General features: G+C 45.8%; 1 pseudogene; it reads right to left on the bottom strand.

Moving 5' to 3' along the window:
* LOC127913897 (glutamate receptor 3-like) overlaps positions 1 to 24,226 on the bottom strand; it is a 267,990-nt pseudogene that overhangs the window by 87,242 nt on the left and 156,522 nt on the right.

Below are 24,226 nucleotides of genomic sequence, written 5' to 3'. Positions count from 1 at the left end.
GAGAAGGGAAGGAGAGGAAAGGAAAGGAGAAGAAGGGAGAAGAGAAGGAGAGGAAAGGAGAAGAAGGGAGAGGAGAGGAAAGGAGTCGAGAAGTAGGGAGAAGAGAGGAGAAGAGAAGGAGAGGAAAGGAAAGGAGAAGAAGGGAGAAGAGAGGAGAAGGGAAGGAGAGGAAAGGAAAGGAGAAGGGAGAAGGGAAGGAGAGGAAAGGAAAGGAGAAGAAGGGAGAAGAGAGGAGAAGGGAAGGAGAGGAAAGGAAAGGAGAAGAAGGGAGAAGGGAAGGAGAGGAAAGGAAAGGAGAAGAAGGGAGAAGGGAAGGAGAGGAAAGGAGTCGAGAAGTAGGGAGAAGAGAGGAGAAGAGAAGGAGAGGAAAGGAAAGGAGAAGAACGGAGAAGAGAAGAGAAGGAGAGGAGAAGAAGGGAGAAGAAAGGAGAAGAGAAGGAGAGGAAAGGAGAAGAGAAGGAGAGGAAAGGAGAGGAGAAGAGAGGAGAAGAAGGGAGAAGAGAAGAGAAGGATAGGAAAGAGAATGGGAGAGTGACAGATACTGAGAGGAGAAGAATGGAGAGGAGGAAGAGCCCTCTATCCAAAAGAAGAGATGGATTCATTCTGTTGTGCATACATAACAGTACATCATGAAAGGCTTGGCTGCTGTTCTGTAGTCTGCAGTAGGTACCTTGAGCGGGGTGTTCTTGGCCTCTGGGAATTCCCTTTCATCCAGTCTCTCCCAGCGCTGTAGGAACTGCTGAACGATGGAGTTCTCAGGGCTCACTATCTGGAAGCCTGATATGTTGGCCCCGCCTTGGAAGACCTTGTCCAAGCTCACATTGGAGAAACCCTGACATCAGAAAGAGGGGAGGAGAGGGAAGGAGGGAGAGAGGGATGAGGGAGACAGGGAGAGGGATGGAGGGAGACAGGGAGAGAGGGGTGGAGGGAGAGAGGAATGGGGGAGAGAGGAATGGAGGGAGAGAGGAATGGAGGGAGAGAGACAGGGAGATAGGGATGGAGGGAGACAGGGAGAGAGGGATGGAGGGAGACAGGGAGAGAGGGATGGAGACAGGGAGAGAGGTATGGATGGAGACAGGAGAGAGGTATGGAGGGATGTACGGAGAGAGGGATGTAGGGATGTACGGAGAGAGGGATGTAGGGAGAGAGGGATAGAGGGAGACAGGAGAGAGGGATAGAGGGAGCGAGGAGAGAGGGATGGAGGGAGAGAGGAATGGAGGGAGAGAGGGAGACAGGGAGAGAGGTATGGATGGAGACAGGAGAGAGGTATAGAGGGATGTACGGAGAGAGGGATGTAGGGAGAGAGGGATAGAGGGAGACAGGAGAGGGATAGAGGGAGCGAGGAGAGAGGGATGGAGGGAGACAGGGAGAGAGGGATGGATGGAGACAGGAGAGAGGTATGGAGGGATGTACGGAGAGAGGGATGTAGGGAGAGAGGGATAGAGGGAGACAGGAGAGGGTGTGGGAGGGAGAGAGGAATGGAGGGAGGGAGACAGGGAGAGAGGGATGGAGGGAGGGAGAAAGGAGAGAGGGGTGGAGGGAGGGAGACAGGGAGAGAGGGAGAAAGGAGAGAGGGGTGGAGGGAGGGAGACAGGGAGAGAGGGATGGAGGGAGAAAGGAGAGAGGGGTGGAGGGAGACAGGGGGAAGACAGAGAGGGAGAATGGGGGTGAAAAGGGATGGAGAGGGAAAGAAAGAGAAAAGGCATTCAAAGAAAGAGACCAAGAGACAGAGGGATAGAAACAGGAAGAGAGACCGAGAGAGACAGAGGGATAGAAACAGGAAGAGAGACCGAGAGAGACAGAGGGAGAGAAACAGGAAGAGAGACCGAGAGACATAGGAAGAGAAACAGGAAGAGAGAGACCGAGAGAGACAGAGGGAGAGAAACAGGATGAGAGAGACAGAGAGAGACATAGGGAGAGAAACAGGATGAGAGAGATCGAGAGACAGAGGGAGAGAAACAGGAAGAGAGACCGAGAGACAGAAGGAGAGAAACAGGATGAGAGAGACCGAGAGACAGAGGGAGAGAAACAGGATGAGAGAGACCGAGAGACAGAGGGAGAGAAACAGGAAGAGAGACCAAGAGACAGAGGGAGAGAAACAGGATGAGAGAGACCGAGAGAGACAGAGGGAGAGAAACAGGATGAGAGAGACAGAGAGAGAGAAACAGGATGAGAGAGACAGAGGGAGAGAAACAGGATGAGAGAGACCGAGAGACAGAGGGAGAGAAACAGGAAGAGAGACCGAGAGACAGAAGGAGAGAAACAGGAAGAGAGAGACCGAGAGACAGAGACAGAGAAACAGAGGGAATTCACGCCCCAAAAGAATAAAACTCCCAAGAAAATGTTCAGTGAATCACCTTGAAAGTGCATTTAGGGATTTGAAAACCTCAAAGTGTCATGAGGAAGGATGTCATACAAAGTAACTCAATACATCTATCTACTCAAAGTAACTCAATACGTCTAGCTACTCAAAGTAACTCAATATGTCTAGCTACTCAAAGTAACTCAATATGTCTAGCTACTCAAAGTAACTCAATACATCTAGCTACTCAAAGTAACTCAATACATCTAGCTACTCAAAGTAACTCAATACATCTAGCTACTCAAAGTAACTCAATACGTCTAGCTACTCAAAGTAACTCAATATGTCTAGCTACTCAAAGTAACTCAATATGTCTAGCTACTCAAAGTAACTCAATACGTCTAGCTACTCAAAGTAACTCAATACGTCTAGCTACTCAAAGTAACTCAATACGTCTAGCTACTCAAAGTAACTCAATACGTCTAGCTACTCAAAGTAACTCAATATGTCTAGCTACTCAAAGTAACTCAATATGTCTAGCTACTCAAAGTAACTCAATATGTCTAGCTACTCAAAGTAACTCAATACATCTAGCTACTCAAAGTAACTCAATACATCTAGCTACTCAAAGTAACTCAATACGTCTAGCTACTCAAAGTAACTCAATATGTCTAGCTACTCAAAGTAACTCAATATGTCTAGCTACTCAAAGTAACTCAATACGTCTAGCTACTCAAAGTAATTCAATACGTCCTAGCTACTCAAAGTAACTCAATACGTCTAGCTACTCAAAGTAACTCAATATGTCTAGCTACTCAAAGTAACTCAATACGTCTAGCTACTCAAAGTAACTCAATACGTCTAGCTACTCAAAGTAACTCAATACGTCTAGCTACTCAAAGTAACTCAATACGTCTAGCTACTCAAAGTAACTCAATACACCTAGCTACTCAAAGTAACTCAATATGTCTAGCTACTCAAAGTAACTCAATATGTCTAGCTACTCAAAGTAACTCAATATGTCTCGCTACTCAAAGTAACTCAATATGTCTAGCTACTCAAAGTAACTCAATATGTCTAGCTACTCAAAGTAACTCAATAAGTCTAGCTACTCAAAGTAACTCAATACATCTAGCTACTCAAAGTAACTCAATATGTCTAGCTACTCAACGTAACTCAATAAATCTTCCTACTCAAAGTAACTCAATATGTCTAGCTACCCAAGGTAACTCAATACTTCTAGCTACTCAAAGTAACTCAATATGTCTAGCTACTCAAAGTAACTCAATACGTCTAGCTACTCAAAGTAACTCAATATGTCTAGCTACTCAAAGTAACTCAATACGTCTAGCTACTCAAAGTAACTCAATATGTCTAGCTACTCAAAGTAACTCAATATGTCTAGCTACTCAAAGTAACTCAATAAACTAGCTACTCAAAGTAACTCAATACATCTAGCTACTCAAAGTAACTCAATACATCTAGCTACTCAAAGTAACTCAATACAGTCTAGCTACTCAAAGTAACTCAATATGTCTAGCTACTCAAAGTAACTCAATACATCTAGCTACTCAAAGTAACTCAATACGCCTAGCTACTCAAAGTAAAATACGTCTAGCTACTCAAAGTAACTCAATACGTATAGCTACTCAAAGTAACTCAATATGTCTAGCTACTCAAAGTAACTCAATACATCTAGCTACTCAAAGTAACTCAATACGTCTAGCTACTCAAAGTAACTCAATACGTCTAGCTACTCAAAGTAACTCAATACATCTAGCTACTCAAAGTAACTCAATACATCTAGCTACTCAAAGTAACTCAATATGTCTAGCTACTCAAAGTAACTCAATATGTCTAGCTACTCAAAGTAACTCAATATGTCTAGCTACTCAAAGTAACTCAATATGTCTAGCTACCAAAGTAACTCAATACTTCTAGCTACTCAAAGTAACTCAATATGTCTAGCTACTCAACGTAACTCAATACATCTAGCTACTCAACGTAACTCAATACATCTAGCTACTCAAATTAACTCAATACATCTAGCTACTCAAAGTAACTCAATACATCTAGCTACTCAAAGTAACTCAATACATCTAGCTACTCAAAGTAACTCAATACATCTAGCTACTCAACGTAACTCAATACATCTAGCTACTCAACGTAACTCAATACATCTAGCTACTCAAACTCAATACATCTATCTACTCAAAGTAACTCAATACATCTAGCTACTCAAAGTAACTCAATACGTCTAGCTACTCAAAGTAACTCAATATTGTCTAGCTACTCAAAGTAACTCAATAAATCTTCCTACTCAAAGTAACTCAATACGTCTTGCTACCCAAGGTAACTCAATGCTTCTAGCTACTCAAAGTAACTTAATATGTCTAGCTACTCAAAGTAACTCAATACATCTAGCTACTCAACGTAACTCAATACATCTAGCTACTCAAATTAACTCAATACATCTAGCTACTCAAAGTAACTCAATACATCTAGCAACTCAAAGTAACTCAATACATCTAGCTACTCAACGTAACTCAATACATCTAGCTACTCAAAGTAACTCAATACATCTAGCTACTCAAAGTAACTCAATATGTCTAGCTACTCAAAGTAACTCAATACAATCTAGCTACTCAAAGTAACTCAATATGTCTAGCTACTCAAAGTAACTCAATACGCCTAGCTACTCAAAGTAACTAAATATGTCTAGCTTCTCAGAGTAACTCAATATGTCTAGCTACTCAGAGTAACTCAATACCAGGTCTAGCTACTCAGAGTAACTCAATACATCTAGCTACTCAAAGTAACTCAATATGTCTAGCTACTCAAAGTAACTCAATATGTCTAGTTACTCAAAGTTACTCAATATATCTAGCTACTCAAAGTAACTCAATATGTCTAGCTACTCAACGTAACTCAATAAATCTTCCTACAAAAGTAACTCAATACGTCTAGCTACCCAAGGTAACTCAATACTACTAGCTACTCAAAGTAACTTAATATGTCTAGCTACTCAACGTAACTCAATACATCTAGCTACTCAACGTAACTCAATACATCTAGCTACTCAAATTATCTCAATACATCTAGCTACTCAAAGTAACTCAATACACCTAGCAACTCAAAGTAACTCAATACATCTAGCTACTCAACGTAACTCAATAAATCTTCCTACTCAAAGTAACTCAATATGTCTAGCTACCCAAGGTAACTCAATACTTCTAGCTACTCAAAGTAACTTAATATGTCTAGCTACTCAACGTAACTCAATACATCTAGCTACTCAACGTAACTCAATACATCTAGCTACTCAAATTAACTCAATACATCTAGCTACTAAAAGTAACTCAATACATCTAGCTACTCAACGTAACTCAATACATCTAGCTACTCAACGTAACTCAATACATCTAGCTACTCAAACTCAATACATCTAGCTACTCAAAGTAACTCAATACATCTAGCTACTCAAAGTAACTTAATACTTCTAGCTACTCAAAGTAACTCAATACATCTAGCTACTCAAAGTAACTCAATACATCTAGCTACTCAAAGTAACTCAATACATCTAGCTACTAAAAGTAACTCAATACATCTAGCTACTCAAAGTAACTCAATACATCTAGCTACCCAAAGTAACTCAATACGTCTAGCAACTCAAAGTAACTCAATATGTCTAGCTACATCAAAGTAACTCAATACATCTAGCTACTCAAACTCAATACATCTAGCTACTCAAACTCAATACATCTAGCTACTCAACGTAACTCAATACATCTAGCTACTCAAACTCAATACATCTAGCTACTCAAAGTAACTCAATACATCTAGCTACTCAAAGTAACTCAATACATCTAGCTACTCAAAGTAACTTAATACTTCTAGCTACTAAAGTAACTTAATATGTCTAGCTACTCAACGAACTCAATACAGTCTAGCTACTCTTAGTAACTCAGTGAGGAGTATTAGACCCCACAAGGTAGTGAATAGTCACAGAATGGAAAACTATTTTATCTTCAGCCCTAAGATACGGTACAACAACATGGTTCAGTCTGTCCGCCTAGAAAACCTAACATATTGTAATATATTCTGACAAGCCTGCAGCTCCAACTGCTGTCAGATTACACCTTGCCACATGGGAAAGTGTCAGCTTTCTTTCCATGGTCAAACTGTTCGTTTCAGAATGCAGCGTCGTGTTATGGAGAGCAAGGACATGTGTCCGTGAATTTTGCATAATGGGGGTCTTCTAAAGTCAGGGACACAGTGGAGGGGAGAGAGAGACCAGCAGGAGAGGAGAAGAGAGGAGACAAGAGGGATGGCCCCTTGTGCTCATCTTAAACCAGTCTTGATAATATAGGAGTCAACCTGACACGTCCATTTCCCACTTTAACCCTCTGACTACAACAGATCAAACACTATATCCAAAAGGTAGAATAGTAAAGTAATGACATCATCATGGTTCACAAACCCTGTTCTCCAGATGGAGGCAAGGAGAGAGGATGCAAGGAATCAAGGAATCAATCAAGGAGATATTGAGAAAGGTTGACCTACTGTTTCTTAGAAGTATAAACTAAGAGTTAATCCCAAATCGCACCTTTCTCTATAATAATAATAATAATATTATAATAATAATAATAATAATCGTACACCTTTCTCTATAATCTGGTAATAATAATAATAATCATCGTACTACACCAGAGCCCAGTAGAACACTGCATGGGGAATAGCATGCATGGGGAATAGCATGCAATTTGAGCTGCTGCCGTGTATCTACTCACCAGGTTAGACAGGATGTAGTGGTATCCACGGGTGTTCTTCCCCAGAGAGACCACCTGTAGGAGAGATCAACACAAAGGTGAGCCAACCAGTGTCTGACTGAGCTGTGTCATGGGGTGTAATGGACAATTGCTGATATTGGTTGGCTTAGCGTCTGGTGTTATAGACCCACTAATGGTTAAGGTTAGACAGATTTGGGGTCTGATACGACATTTGTTGCTAGGGGAAACATCACCCCAGAGCGAGTCAAACATGATACAGGTTAGTCAACCAACCAAGGGGCACAATAACAGCTCATACCTTCAGGTACAGTCCATAATATTGTAATAACACATGGTTAACTATTAATAAAGACTAATTACACCAGCTAATGAGTAATGGGTAATGAGAGAACCCTTCTTAAAGTCAGGTCTGGTGTTATAGACAGGTCTGGTGTTATAGACAGGTCTGGTGTTATAGACAGATCATCTAGACAGGTCTGGTCTTATAGACAGGTCTGGTGTTATAGACAGGTCTGGTCTTATAGACAGGTCTGGTGTTATAGACAGGTCTGGTGTGATAGACAGGTCTGGTGTTATAGACAGGTCTGGTGTTATAGACAGGTCTGGTCTTATAGACAGGTCTGGTGTTATAGACAGGTCTGGTGTTATAGACAGGTCTGGTGTTATAGACATGTCTGGTCTGATAGACAGGTCTGGTGTTATAGACAGGTCTGGTCTGATAGACAGGTCTGGTGTTATAGACAGGTCTGGTCTTATAGACAGGTCTGGTCTTATAGACAGGTCTGGTCTTATAGACAGGTCTGGTGTTATAGACAGGTCTGGTCTTATAGACAGGTCTGGTCTTATAGACAGGTCTGGTGTTATAGACAGGTCTGGTGTTATAGACATGTCTGGTGTTATAGACAATTCTGGTCTTCTAGGCAGGTCTGGTGTTATAGACAAGTCTGGTCATCTAGACAGGTCTGGTCTTATAAACAGGTCTTCGTATAGACAGGTCTTATTATAGACAGGTCTGGTATTATAGACAGGTCTTATTATAGACAGGTCTGTATTATAGGCATGTCTTATTATAGACAGGTCTTATTATAGACGTCTTATTATTGACAGGTCTTATTTTTAGACATGCCTTATTCTAGACAGGTCTTAGTATAGACATGTCTGGTCTTCTAGACAGGTCTGGTATAGACAGGTCTTAGTATAGACAGGTCTTATTATAGACAGGTCTTAGTATAGACATCTTGCAGCTTCAGGTCACTCTAGAGCAGTCTGTGTTATAGACAGATATTTTGGTCTGATATTATAGACAGAAATCAAAGGTCACTGGTCTTAAGTACAGCAGTTCTGCCAGGTCTCATCTTCTACTTTGAAAAGACAGGTCTGGTGTTCAAACAGAACTGCATGTTCCCTGACTTATACACAGACAGGTTCAAAATAGACTAGAATATTCAGAAGCTTAGACAGGTCTGGTTACATTCAGAACGACTGTGGTTAAATGTTCAAGGCAACAAATGTACATTTTATTCTAGTTTATGCCAGAACTGGTGTTATAGACAGGTCTGGTGTTATGTCTGAAATATAACCCTATTCCCTAGATAGGTCTGCACTTAAAGGAAATATGTAATTCTAGACAGGTCTTGTTAAACCGTCTTTGGGTCTGGTTATAATAGGTCTGATCATCTAGACAAATCTGGTCCATACATATTCAGGTCTGGATGAGTGAACAAATCTTCTGGATCTGGTTATCTCGAGGTCTGGTCTACTGTAGGCAGCCTGGCAGTCTGAAGTCTGGATGTTTCAATGACAAGATTGATCAACAGGTCTCAGTTTTCATCTGTGTCTGGTTATCTAAACAAACCTGGTCTGCCCACAGGTCTGGTCTCACACGACAGGTCTGAGTTCTACAGGTCTGGAATCACTAGACAGGTCTGAGTTCTACAGCGGAATCACAGGACAACATGAGTTCTAGACAGTCTGGTTATCTAGGAATCACAGGACAACATGAGTTCTAGACAGGTCTGGAATCACAGGACAGGTCTGAGTTCTAGATAGGTCTGAATCATCAGACAACTGAGTTATAGACAGGTCTGGTCTCACAGGACAACTGGTTCCACAGGTCTGGAATCACACGACAACATGAGTTCTAGGCAGGTCTGGTGTCACACGACAGGTCTGTTCTACAGGTCTGGAATCACAGGACAACATGAGTTTCTAGGCAGCTGGTGTTATAGACAACGTGGTACTACAGTCTGGTGTTATAAACAGGTCAACATGAGGTCTTATTAGACGGTCTTACATGACAACATGAGTTCTACATAGGAATGTCTTATTATAGTCGGGTCTTATTATAGACATGATTTTAGACATGCCTTATTCTAGAATCTTAGTATAGACATGTCTGGTCTTCTAGACAGGTCGTATAGACAGGTCTTAGTATAGACATCTTGCAGCTTCTGGTCACTCTAGAGCAGTAAGTCACATGTTATAATTCACATATTTTGGTGATATCATATTCAGAAATCAAAGGTCACTTGAAGTACAGAGTTCTGCATCTTCTAGTTTGAAAATATCACACCTTCAAATCAGAACAGCATGTTCCCTGCCCACAGCAAGGTTCAAAATAGACTAGAATATTCAGAAGCCTTCATTCAGCAACGACTGTGGTTAAATCACAGGCAACAAATGTACATTTTATTCTAGTTTATGCCAGAACTCAGTGGCACCTGTCAAATAGAACCCTATTCCCTACATAGTGCACTATAAAGGAAATATGTAATTTGGGACACCTCTTGATTAAACTGTTTTGGGTTGGTTATAATAATCTCCAAATCACCAGCCATACATATTCGAATGGATGAGTGAACAAAGCATGGTTATGAGGTCTGATATACTGAATCAGCCAGGCAGTTGAAGTCTGGATGTTTCAATGACAAGATTGACAACAACGTCTCAGTTTTCATCTGTGTTCTGCAAACAAACCAACGATGAGTTCTACAGCGGAATCACATGACAACATGAGTTCTACAGCGGAATCACACGACAACATGAGTTCTACAGCGGAATCACAGGACAACATGAGTTCTACAGCGGAATCACAGGACAACATGAGTTCTACAGCGGAATCACAGGACAACATGAGTTCTACAGCGGAATCACAGGACAACATGAGTTCTACAGCGGAATCACACGACAACATGAGTTCTACAGCGGAATCACACGACAACGGGAGTTCTACAGCGGAATCACAGGACAACATGAGTTCTACAGCGGAATCACACGACAACGTGAGTACTACAGTGGAATCACAGGACAACATGAGTTCTACAGCGGAATCACATGACAACATGAGTTCTACAGCGGAATCACAAGACAACATGAGTTCTACAGCAGAATCACAGGACAACATGAGTTCTACAGCGGAATCACACAACAACGTGAGTACTACAGCGGAATCACATGACAGCGTGAGTTCTACAGCAGAATCACATGACAGCGTGAGTTCTACAGCAGAATCACATGACAACATGAGTTCCACAGTGGAATCACATGACAACATGAGTTCTACAGCGGAATCACATGACAAGATGAGTTCTACAGCGGAATCACATGACAACATGAGTTCTACACCAGAATCACATGACAACATGAGTTCTACAGCGGAATCACACGACAACGTGAGTACAACAGCGGAATCACAGGACAACGTGAGTTCTACAGCGGAATCACACGGCAACATGAGTTCTACAGCGGAATCACATGACAACATGAGTTCTACAGCGGAATCACAGGACAACATGAGTTCTACAGAGGAATCACAGGACAACGGGAGTTCTACAGCGGAATCACAGGACAACATGAGTTCTACAGCGGAATCACACGACAACGTGAGTACTACAGCGGAATCACAGGACAACATGAGTTCTACAGCGGAATCACAGGACAACATGAGTTCCACAGCGGAATCACACGACAACATGAGTTCTACAGCGGAATCACATGACAACATGAGTTCTACAGCGGAATCACAGGACAACATGAGTTCTACAGCAGAATCACACGACAACATGAGTTCTACAGCGGAATCACACGACAACGCGAGTTCTACAGCGGAATCACACGACAACTTGAGTTCTACAGCGGAATCACACGACAACATGAGTTCTACAGCGGAATCACACGACAACATGAGTTCTACAGCGGAATCACACGACAACATGAGTTCTACAGCAGAACAAACAGTCAAACGCAGCAACTGTCACGCCCTGGTCGAAGTATTTTGTGTTTATCTTCATTTATTTGGTCAGGCCAGGGTGTGACATGGGTTTTAGTATGTGGTGTGTATGTAGTGGGATTGTAGCTTAGTGGGGTGTTCTAGGTAAGTCTATGGCTGTCTGAAGTGGTTCTCAATCAGAGGCAGGTGTTTATCATTGTCTCTAATTGGGAACCATATTTAGGCAGCCATATTCTTTGGTTGTGTTGTGGGTGATTGTCCTTAGTGTCCTGATGTCCTTGTTCTGTGTTAGTTTACACAAAGTATAGGCTGTTTCGGTTTTCGTTACGTTTATTGTTTTTGTAGTGTTTGTGTTTATTCGTGTTTACGTTGTTTATTAAACATGGATCGCAATCTACACGCTGCGTTTTGGTCCGACTCTCCTTCACCATTAGAAAACCGTTACAGAATCAACAGGCAGGAGCCGCAGGAGAAGCAACAAAGGCAGCAACAGCGGCGCAATGAGGAATGGACATGGGACGATATATTGGATGGCAAGGGTTGCTACACATGGGAGGAGATCCTGGCGGGAAGGGATCGCTTTCCATGGGAACAGTTGGAGGCAGCGAGGAGAGCAGAGTCAGCCGGAGAGAGGAGCCGGCGATATGAGGGAACACGGTTGGCAAGGAAGCCCGGGAGTCAGCCCCCAAAATTTCTTGGGGGGTGGCTCACAGGGAGTATGGCTACGCCAGGTAGGAGACCTGCGCAAACTCCCTGTGCTTACCGGGAGGCTAGAGAGACCGGGCAGGCACCGTGTTATGCTGCGGTGCGCACAGTGTCTCCAGTGCGGGTGCATAGCCCGGGGGGGTATATTCCAGCTCCGCGTATCGGCCGGGCTAGATTGAGCGTCGAGCCAAATGCCATGAAGCCGGCTCTACGCATCTGGTCACCAGTGCGTCTCCTTGGGCCGGCTTACATGGCACCAGCCTTGCGTCGGTGTCTCCAGTTCGCCTGCATAGCCCAGTGCGGGCTATTCCACCTCGCCGCACTGGCAGGGCGACCGAGAGTATTCAACCAGGTAAGGTTGGGCAGGCTCGGTGCTCAAGAGCTCCAGTGCGCCTGCACGGTCCGGTCTATCCAGTACCACCTCCACACCCCAGCCCTCCGGTAGCTGCTCCCCGCACCAGGCTTCCTGTGCGTGTCCTCGGTTCAGTACCACCAGTGCCAGCACCACGCATCAGGCCTACAGTGTGCCTCGCCTCTCCTGCGCTGTCGGAGTCTCCCGCCTCTCCAGCGCTGGTGGAGCCTCCCGCGCTGCCGGAGCCTCCCGCCTGTTCAGCGCAGCTAGAGCCTTCTTCCTCTACAGCGCTGCTGGAGTCTCCTGTATGTTCAGCGCAGCCAGAGCTGTCAGCCTGCATGGAGCAGTCAGAGCTGTCAGCCTGCATGGAGCAGCCAGAGCTGCCAGTCTACATAGAGCAGCCAGAACTGTCAGTCTGCATGGAGCAGCCAGAGCTGTCAGTCTGCAAGGAGCTGCCAGTCTGCAAGGTGCTGCCAGCCTGCATGGAGCAGCCAGAGCTGTCAGTCTGCAAGGAGCTGTCAAGGAGCTGCCAGTCTGCAAGGTGCTGCCAGTCTGGAGCAGCCAGGTGCTGCCAGCCTGCATGGAGCAGCCAGAGCTGTCAGTCTGCAAGGAGCTGCCAGTCTGCAAGGAGCTGCCAGTCTGCAAGGTGCTGCCAGCCTGCATGGAGCAGCCAGAGCTGTCAGTCTGCAAGGAGCTGCCAGTCTGCAAGGAGCTGCCAGTCTGCAAGGTGCTTCCAGCCAGCATGGAGCAGTCAGAGCTGCCAGCCTGCATGGAGCAGTCAGAGCTGTCAGTCTACATGGAGCAGCCAGAGCTGTCAGTCTACATGGAGCAGCCAGAGCTGCCAGCCTGCATGGAGCAGTCAGAGCTGTCAGTCTGCATGGAGCAGTCAGAGCTGTCAGTCTGCAAGGAGCAGCCAGAGCTGTCAGTCTGCATGAAGCAGCCAGAGCTGTCAGTCTGCAAGGAGCAGTCAGTCTGCAAGGAGCTGCCAGTCTGCAAGGAGCTGCCAGTCTGCAAGGAGCTGTCAGTCTGCAAGGAGCTGCCAGTCTGCAAGGAGCTGCCAGTCTGCAAGGAGCTGCCAGTCTGCAACGAGCTGCCAGTCTGCAACGAGCTGCCAGTCTGCATGGAGCTGCCAGTCTGCATGGAGCCGCCAGAGCTGTTAGTCTGTAAGAAGCCGCCAGAGTTGTCAGCCTACATGGAGCAGCCAGAGCCGCCAGTCAGCGTGGAGCAGTCAGATCTTCCAGATCTGCCAGTCAGCCAGATTCTTCCAGATCTGCCAGTCAACCAGGCTCTTCCAGATCTGCCAGTCAACCAGGCTCTTCCAGATCTGCCAGTCAGCCAGACTCTTCCAGATCTGCCAGTCAGCCAGATTCTTCCAGATCTGCCAGTCAGCCAGATTCTTCCAGATCTGCCAGTCAGCCAGATTCTTCCAGATCTGCCAGTCAACCAGGCTCTTCCAGATCTGCCAGTCAACCAGGCTCTTCCAGATCTGCCAGTCAACCAGGCTCTTCCAGATCTGCCAGTCAGCCGGGATCTGCCAGAACTGCCAGTCAGCCAGGATCTGCCAGTCGGCCAGGATCTGCCAGTCGGCCAGGATCCGCCAGTCAGCCAGGATCCGCCAGTCAGCCAGGATCTGGTAGATCCATCAACCTGCCTGAGCTTCCTTTCACTCCTGAGCTTCCTTTCACTCCTGAGCTTCCTTTCACTCCTGAGCTTCCTTTTACTCCCGAGCTGCCCCTCAGTCCCGATCTGCTCCTCAGTCTAGTGGGGTTCTGGGTGAGGACTACTAGGCCATGGTCGGCGGCGAGGGTGGACTATCCAAGGACGCGAGGAGGAACTAAGACAGACTTTGAGTGGAGTCCACGTCCCGCGCTGGAGCCGCCACCATGGACAGACGCCCACCCGGACCCTCCCTATTGTTTTGAGGTGCGTTCGGGAGTCCGCACCTTAGGGGGGGGGGTTCTGTCACGCCCGGTCAGTATTTTGTGTTTATCTTCATTTATTTGGTCAGGCCAGGGTGTGACATGGGTTTTTGTATGTGGTGTGTATGTAGTGGGATTGTAGTTTAGTGGGGTGTTCTAGGTAAGTCTATGGCTGTCTGAAGTGGTTCTCAATCAGAGGCAGGTGTTTATCGTTGTCTCTGATTGGGAACCATATTTAGGCAGCCATATTCTTTGGTTGTGTTGTGGGTGATTGTCCTTAGTGTCCTGGTGTCCTTGTTCTGTGTTAGTTTACACAAAGTATAGGCTGTTTCGGTTTTCGTTATGTTTATTGTTTTTGTAGTGTTTGTGTTTATTCGTGTTTACGTTGTTTATTAAACATGGATCGCAATCTACACGCTGCGTTTTGGTCCGACTCTCCTTCACCATTAGAAAACCGTTACAGCAACTAGCTTTCTCTTGCTTTTCGACCTGGTAGCCAGAGAGGCCTTCCACAGCAACTGATTCAAACCAACCTCTTACATTAGGGTGTTTTTCTGTGCAGAATCAAGTGGCAGAAAATGATTTATGTTTTCAATTTAGAGAAGTGGATTCTCTGGTGGCGCATCGTATAGGCAGCCCACTTCCCAGCAGACACAAGAGGAGAGAGGGAACTAAGAGGTACTGCTGATCACCCATTTCCTACAACCCCAGGCCTTCACTCAGCCATTACTGAAGCTGTGTGTTGTTATTAAACCGATTTTCATCCAATTTGAGGAAAAACACTCAACTGTTTATTTCCTTTCAGTCCTTCTGATCTCTTGACAGAACTAGCCATGCCTACACCCCATGCCTCAGATCACACCCATCTAATACAGCCTCGCTGATGACGTCTGACACACACATCAAATAAAGCCCTTTTTCCATATGTGTTGAGGTCTGGAATGGACTGCTTTTCACACAGGAAATGATGTCGCATGACGGAACACCAATACACTGCGCTCGTTGGTTCACTCAGGCCATCAGGCAGCTCAGGTGGGTCAGCAGTTCCTGACAGCTCCAATGTCATTACTATCATCACCTCACACACACCACATCACATAGAGGACATCATCTGGAGGAAGGAGAGAGAGGGAGAGTGAGAGAGATGTGGTGGGGGAAAGTGGGGAGTAGGGGAGAGAGGATGAGAGGGGGAGAGAAAGCAAGAGGGGCGAGAGAGTGGGAGAGAAGGGGAGAAGGGTGGAGGGGGGTCTGTCGCTAGTTCAAGAGAAGAAAAAATTCTGAATGAAAAACGCTTTCAGTATTACCAGATATAAAAATATAAAGATACTGTTTATATAAGATAGATCGTTTTTTTTTTACCAGATATAAAGATATATAGAAGATTGTTTTTTCCAGAAATAAAGTATGTGGAAGTGATGAGAGAGTGATAAATAATATAGTCTTTAAAAACTAACAATCACCAAAACCGTCAGGGAGAACTGAAAATTCAAAACACTGAATTTAACAGTATTGATTTTGTTCTTATGTATGTGCAAATGAACACAGCATTAGTCGTAGAAAAATGCATAGAATTGCAGGAAATTAGCTTTAAAACCTGAGCTCATTTTTGCTCCAGAAACCCCCTGGAATTGAGGTATTCACAACCAGAAACAGCACAACAGGAGATGAACATACGTTATGATTTTCATTGTTTCTATTACTAATACAGTGGCTTGTGAAAGTATTCACCCCCCTGGGCATTTTTCCTATTTTGTTGCATTTACAACTGGTAATTAAAATTCATTTTGGGGGGTTTGAATCAGTTGATGTATACAACATTGTAGGAGTATTTGAATAATTTCACAATGTAGAATGGTTTTAACATTGTAGTAGGAGTATTTTAATGATGTCACAATGTAGAATGTTTTAACATTGTAGTAGGATTATTTTAATGATGTCACAATGTAGAATGTTTTAACATTGTAGTAGGAGTATTTTAATGATGTCACAATGTAGAATGTTTTAACATTGTAGTAGGATTATTTTAATGATGTCACAATGTAGAATGTTTTAACATTGTAGTAGGAGTATTTTAATGATGTCACAATGTAGAATGTTTTAACATTGTAGTAGGATTATTTTAATGATGTCACAATGTAGAATGTTTTAACATTGTAGTAGGATTATTTTAATGATGTCACAATGTAGAATGTTTTAACATTGTAGTAGGAGTGTTTTAATGATCACTTTGAAGATGCAAAATATTGTTGTTGTTGTGAAACAAACACTACATAACAAAAAAACAGAACCTGAGTGTGCAAAACTATTCACCCCCCCAAAATCAATACTTTATAGAGACACCTTTTGCAGCAATTACAACTGCAAGTCTCTGAGGAATGTCTCTATAAGCTTGGCACATCTAGCCACTGGTTTTTTCCCCATTCTTCAAGGCAAAACTGCTCCAGCTCCTTCAAGCTGAATAGGTTCCGCTGGTGTTCAGCAATCTTTAAGTCATACCACAGATTCTCAATTGGATTGAGGTCTGGGCTTTGTCTAGGCCATTCCAAGATATTCAAACATTTCCCCTTAAACCACTCAAGTGTTGCTTTAGCAGTATGCTTAGGGTCATTGTCCTGCTGGAAAGTGAACCTCCGTCCCAGTCTCAAATCTCTGGAAGACTGAAACAGGTTTCCCTCAAGAATTTCCCTGTATTTAACACCATCCATCATTTCTTCAATTCTGACCAGTTTCCCAGCTGCTGAAAATATCCCCACAGCATTATGCTGCCACCACCATGCTTCACTGTGGGGATGGTATTCTCAGGGTGATGAGGTGTTGGGTTTGTGCCAGACATAACATTTTCCAAAAAGCTCAATTTTAGTCTCATCTGACCAGACCACATGCTATATAGCAAACACCAAACGCGTTTGCTTATTTTTTTCTTTAAGCAATGGCTGACCACTGCTCTGTAAAGTACAGCTCTGTGGAGTATACGGCCCAAAGTGGTCCTATGGACAGATACTCCAATCTCTGCTGTGCAGCTCCTTCAGGGTTATCTATGGTATCTTTGTTGCCTCTCAGATTAATGTCCTCCTTGCCTGGTCCGTGAGTTTTGTTGGGCGGCCCTCTCTTGGCAGGTTTGGTGTGGTGCGGTATTTTTGCAGTTTTTTAATAATGGATATAATGGTGTTCAAAAATTCTAATTGTTTGTATAACCCAACCCTGATCTGTACTTCTCCACAACATTGTCCCTGGTCTGTTTGGAGAGCTCCTTGGTCTTCACGATGCTGCTTGCTTAGTGGTGCCCCTTGCTTTGTGGTGTTGCAGACTCTGAGGACTTTCAGAACAGGTGTAAATAAAGTAGTGCACTACCCTATGGGACCTGTTCAACAGTAGTACACTACCCTGTGGGCCCTGGTAAACAGTAGTGCACTACCCTATGGGTCCTGGTCAACAGTAGTACACTACCCTGTGGGCCCTGGTCAACAGTAGTACACTACCCTGTGGGCCCTGGTCAATAGTAGTACACTACCCTGTGGGCCCTGGTCAACAGTAGTACACTACCCTATGGGCCCTGGTCAACAGTAGTACACTACCCTATGGGCCCTGGTCAACAGTAGTACACTACCCTATGGGCCCTGGTCAACAGTAGTACACTACCCTATGGGCCCTGGTCAATAGTAGTGCACTACCCTATGGGCCCTGGTTAACAGTAGTGCACTACCCTATGGGCCCTGGTCAACAGTAGTACACTACCCTATGGGCCCTGGTCAACAGTAGTACACTACACTATGGGCCCTGGTCAACAGTAGTACACTACCCTATGGGCCCTGGTCAACAGTAGTACACTACCCTATGGGCCCTGGTCAACAGTAGTGCACTACCCTATGGGCCCTGGTCAACAGTAGTGCACTGCCCTATGGGTCCTGGTCAACAGTAGTACACTACCCTATGGGCCCTGGTCAACAGTAGTACACTACCCTATGGGCCCTGGTCAATAGTAGTGCACTACCCTATGGGCCCTGGTCAACAGTAGTACACTACCCTATGGGCCCTGGTCAACAGTAGTACACTACCCTATGGGCCCTGGTCAACAGTAGTACACTACCCTATGGGCCCTGGTCAACAGTAGTACACTACCCTATGGGCCCTGGTCAACAGTAGTGCACTACCCTATGGGCCCTGGTCAACAGTAGTGCACTGCCCTATGGGTCCTGGTCAACAGTAGTGCACTACCCTATGGGCCCTGGTCAACAGTAGTACACTACCCTATGGGCCCTGGTCAATAGTAGTGCACTACCCTATGGGCCCTGGTCAACAGTAGTACACTACCCTATGGGCCCTGGTCAACAGTAGTGCACTGCCCTATGGGTCCTGGTCAACAGTAGTACACTACCCTATGGGCCCTGGTCAACAGTAGTACACTACCCTATGGGCCCTGGTCAACAGTAGTGCACTGCCCTATGGGTCCTGGTCAACAGTAGTACACTACCCTATGGGTCCTGGTCAACAGTAGTGCACTATAAATGGAATATGGAGTCATTGTCAATGAGAGCGTCCTTGACTTGCGGCTTTATTCTGGAGGTTTTGGACACCACACAAACAACTCCACCCTGTGATCCCCTTGGCTACGACCTGCTGGCCCCCTCACACCTGCCCCAGCATTGGCCAGAGAACACAGACAACACCCTGCCTGGGACCTGGCAGAAAAAACTAAGACACAGTAACCTTGGATTGGGGCTCAGCATGAATCTAATGACACAGGTACTGCTGGAGGAAGTGAAAGACGTGCTACCCCCGGCCAACAGAACATGGCCCTCCCAGTGTTTCCACTACATTGAGATAATTAGGCGGAGCCCTGCCAAGGCCCTGGAGATGATTGGACAGCATGAGATAGGTGGACACAGACTTTTTTTTATGAAAGTCCATTATGTCAATTTTGCATAATATTCAGTTTATTACATTTCTACTTGATTATCCTGGGTGTGTTCAACACTGATCTCAGCTTAATATGAGTTACAATACAGAGAGAGAGACCTGCTACACAACTAAATACAGACCCTTACAATACAGAGATCTGCTACACAACTAGATACAGACCCTTACAATACAGAGACCTGCTACACAGCTAGATACAGACCCTTACAATAAGGAGAGAGACCTGCTACACAACTAGATACAGACCCTTACAATACAGAGAGAGAGTCCTGCTACACAGCTACGGACCCTGACAATACTAATGTGATCAGCCGAATCAGCTTTGCCTGGGAATGGATAAGGGATATTTATACCACAAGCAAAGTCCTGTCCCCCATGATTTAGTATTAACTATTAACTACTACTCACTAAGCCTTGGATTTTCTTTTATGCGTCCTCTCTGACTTCCTCTCTCTCTCTCTCTCTCTCTCCTCTCTCTCTCTCTCTCTCTCTCTCTCTCTCTCTCTCTCTCTCTCTCTCTCTCCATCTCTCTCTCTCTCTCTCTCTCTCTTCTCTCTCTCTCTCTCTCTCTCTCTCTCTCTCTCCTTCTGTGTCCCTTCAGCTCTCTGTCTCTCTTTATCCCTTCTGTCTCCCTACAGCTTTCTGTCTCTCTCTATCCCTTCTGTCTCCCTCCAGCTCTCTGTCTCTCACTATCCCTTCTGTCTCCCTCCAGCTCTCTGTCTCTCTCTCTATCCCTTCTGTCTCCCTCCAGCCCTCGGTCTCTTTCTGTCTCCCTCCAGCCCCGTCTCTTTCTGTCTCCCTCCAGCTCTCTGTCTCTCACTATCCATTCTGTCTCCCTCCAGCTCCATCTCTATCCCTTCTCCCTCCCTCCAGCTCTCTGTCTATCTCTGTCCCTTCTGTCTCACTTCAGCTCTCTCTATATATATCTATCCATTCTGTCTCACTTCATCTCTCTCTCTCTCTCTCTATCCCTTCTGTCTCCATCCATCTCTCTCTCTCTATCCCTTCTGTCTCACTTCAGCTCTCTCTCTCTATCCCTTCTGTCTCCATCCATCTCTCTCTCTCTATCCCTTCTGTCTCACTCCAGCTCTCTCTCTCATCCCTTCTGTCTCACTCCAGCTCTCTCTTACTCTATCCCTTCTGTCTCACTTCAGCTCTCTCTCTCTATCCCTTCGGTCTCCATCCATCTCTCTCTCTCTATCCCTTCTATCTCACTCCACCTCTCTCTTACTCTATCCCTTCTGTCTCACTCCAGCTCTCTCTCTCTTATCCCTTCTGTCTCACTCCAGCTCTCTCTTACTCTATCCCTTCTGTCTCACTCCAGCTCTCTCTCTCATCCCTTCTGTCTCACTCCAGCTCTCTCTTACTTCTGTCTCCCTCCTATCCCACTTCAGTCTCTCTATCCCTTCTGTCTCCATCCATCTCTCATCTCTATCCCTTCTGTCTCCTCTCCAGCTCTCTGTCTCTCTCTCTCCTTCTGTCTCCCTTCAGCTCTCTCTCTCTCTTTATCCCTTCTGTCTCCCTACAGCGTCTGTCTCTCTCTATCCCTTCTGTCTCCCTCCAGCTCTCTGTCTCTCTTATCCCTTCTGTCTCCTCCTCCATGCCTTCTGCTCTCTGTCTCTCTCTCTATCCCCTTCTGTCTCCTCCAGCTCCTCGGTCTCTTTCTGTCTCCCTCCAGCCCCGTCTCTTTCTGTCTCCTTCAGCTCCAGCTCTGTCTCTCACTATCCATTCTGTCTCCCTCCAGCTCCATCTCTATCCCTTCTCCCTCCCTCCAGCTCTCTGTCTATCTCTGTCCCTTCTGTCTCACTTCAGCTCTCTCTATATATATCCCATTCTGTCTCACTTCATCTCTCTCTCTCTCTCTCTCTATCCCTTCTGTCTCCATCCATCTCTCTCTCTATCCCTTCTGTCTCACTTCAGCTCTCTCTCTCTATCCCTTCTGTCTCCATCCATCTCTCTCTCTCTATCCCTTCTGTCTCACTCCAGCTCTCTCTCTCTCATCCCTTCTGTCTCACTCCAGCTCTCTCTTACTCTATCCCTTCTGTCTCACTTCAGCTCTCTCTCTCTATCCCTTCTGTCTCCATCCATCCATCTCTCTCTCTCTATCCCTTCTATCTCACTCCACCTCTCTCTTACTCTATCCCTTCTGTCTCACTCCAGCTCTCTCTCTCTTATCCCTTCTGTCTCACTCCAGCTCTCTCTTACTCTATCCCTTCTGTCTCACTTCAGCTCTCTCTCTCTCATCCCTTCTGTCTCACTCCAGCTCTCTCTACTCTATCCCTTCTGTCTCACTTCAGCTCTCCTTCTCTCTATCCCTTCTGTCTCCATCCATCTCTCTCTCTCTATCCCTGCTGTCTCTCTGTCTCACTCTCAGCTCTCTCTCTCTCTCTCTCTCTCCTCTCATCTCTCTCTCTCTCTCCCTTCTGTGTCCCTCCAGCTCTCTCTCTCTCTTTATCCCTTCTGTCTCCTACAGCTCTCTGTCTCTCTATCCCTTCTGTCTCCCTCCAGCTCTCTGTCTCTCACTCTGTCCCTTCTGTCTCCCTCCAGCTCTCTGTCTCTCTCTCTATCCCTTCTGTCTCCTCCAGCCTCGGTCTCTTTCTGTCTCCCTCCAGCCCCGTCTCTTTCTGTCTCCCTCCAGCTCTCTGTCTCTCACTATCCATTCTGTCTCCTCCAGCTCCATCTCTATCCCTTCTCCCTCCCTCCAGCTCTCTGTCTATCTCTGTCCCTTCTGTCTCACTTCAGCTCCTCTATATATATCTATCCATTCTGTCTCACTTCATCTCTCTCTCTCTCTCTCATCCCTTCTGTCTCCATCCATCTCTCTATCTCTATCCCTTCTGTCTCACTTCAGCTCTCTCTCTATCCCTTCTGTCTCCATCCATCTCTCTCTCTATCCTTCTGTCTACCTCCAGCTCTCTCTCTCTCATCCTTCTGTCTCACTCCAGCTCTTACTCTATCCCTTCTGTCTCACTTCAGCTCTCTCTCTATCCTTCGTCTCCATCCATCCATCTCTCTCTCTATCCCTTCTATCTCACTCCACCTCTCTCTTACTCTATCCCTTCTGTCTCACTCCAGCTCTCTCTCTCTTATCCCTTCTGTCTCACTCCAGCTCTCTCTTACTCTATCCCTTCTGTCTCACTTCAGCTCTCTCTCTCTCATCCCTTCTGTCTCACTCCAGCTCTCTCTTACTCTATCCCTTCTGTCTCACTTCAGCTCTCCTTCTCTCTATCCCTTCTGTCTCCATCCATCTCTCTAAATAACGGTCCCTCTCTGTCTCTCTCTCTCTCTCTCTCTCTCTCTCTCTCTCTCTCTCTCTCTCTCTCTCTCTCTCTCCCTTCTGTCTCTCACTCTCTCTCTCTCTATCCCTTCTGTCTCCTCCATCTCTCTTACTCTATCCCTTCTGTCTCACTTCAGCTCTCTCTCTCTATCCCTTCTGTCTCCTCCATCTCTCTCTCTCCCTTCTGTCTCACTCCAGCTCTCTCTCTCATCCCTTCTGTCTCACTCCAGCTCTCTCTCTCTCATCCCTTCTGTCTCACTCCAGCTCTCTCTCCTCTCATCCCTTCTGTCTCACTCCAGCTCTCTCTTACTCTATCCCTTATGTCTCACTTCAGCTCTCTCTCACTCTATCCCTTATGTCTCACTTCAGCTCTCTCTCTATCCCTTCTGTCTCCATCCATCTCTCTCTCCATCCCTTCTGTCTCACTCCAGCTCTCTCTCCCTCATCCCTTCTGTCTCACTCCAGCTCTCTCTTACTCTATCCCTTCTGTCTCACTCCAGCTCTCTCTCTCTCTCATCCCTTCTGTCTCCATCCAGCTCTCTATCTCTTCTGTCTCACTCCAGCTCTCTCTTACTCTATCCCTTCTGTCTCACTCCATCTCTCTCTCTCTCATCCCTTCAGTCTCCCTCCAGCTCTCTCTCTCTCTCTCTCTCTATCCATTCTGTCTTTATCCTCTCTCTCTGCCTGCTGTCTACCTCCATCTCTCTATCTCTATCCCTGCTGTCTACCTCCATCTCTATATATCCCTGCTGTCTACCTCCATCTCTATCTCTATCCCTGCTGTCTACCTCCATCTCTATCTCTATCCCTGCTGTCTACCTCCATCTCTCTCTCTCTATGCCTGCTGTCTACCTCCATCTCTATCTCTATCCCTGCTGTCTACCTCCATCTCTCTATCTCTATCCCTGCTGTCTACCTCCATCTCTATATATCCCTGCTGTCTACCTCCATCTCTCTATCTCTATCCCTGCTGTCTACCTCCATCTCTCTCTCTATGCCTGCTGTCTACCTCCATCTCTCTCTCTCTATGCCTGCTGTCTACCTCCATCTCTCTATCTCTATCCCTGCTGTCTACCTCCATCTCTCTATCTCTATCCCTGCTGTCTACCTCCATCTCTCTATCTCTATCCCTGCTGTCTACCTCTATCTCTATCCCTGCTGTCTACCTCCATCTCTCTATCTCTATGCCTGCTGTCTACCTCCATCTCTCTATCTCTATCCCTGCTGTCTACCTCCATCTCTCTCTCTCTATCCCTGCTGTCTACCTCCATCTCTCTATCTCCATCCCTGCTGTCTACCTCTATCTCTATCCCTGCTGTCTACCTCCATCTCTCTCTCTCTATGCCTGCTGTCTACCTCCATCTCTCTCTCTCTATGCCTGCTGTCTACCTCCTCTCACCTCCTGATATAACTACCTGAATGGCAGGGAGCTCGGTCCCAGTGATGTAAGCTGTCTGCTTCACCCTCTGTAGCGCCATGCAATCTACGGCGGTGCTGTTGTCACACCAAGCAGTGATGCAGCAAGTCAACATGATCTCGATGGTGCAGCTGTAGAACTTTTGAGGATTTTAGGGCCCATGCCAAACCTGCTCATCCTCCAGAGGGGGGTACCTTTTTCATTACTGTGTGTGTGTGAGTGGACCATTTTAAGTCCTTAGTGGTATGAAAACAGAGGAACTTGAAGCTCTCAAACCACTCCACTGTAGCCCCGTCGATGTGCCCCCTGTTGGGGTGGT

This window comes from Oncorhynchus keta, chromosome 30 (assembly GCF_023373465.1).
Source record: "Oncorhynchus keta strain PuntledgeMale-10-30-2019 chromosome 30, Oket_V2, whole genome shotgun sequence".
NCBI lineage: Eukaryota > Metazoa > Chordata > Actinopteri > Salmoniformes > Salmonidae > Oncorhynchus > Oncorhynchus keta.
The sequence above is the reverse complement of the archived record's forward strand: the minus strand, read 5'-3'. Positions and strand labels throughout refer to the sequence as shown.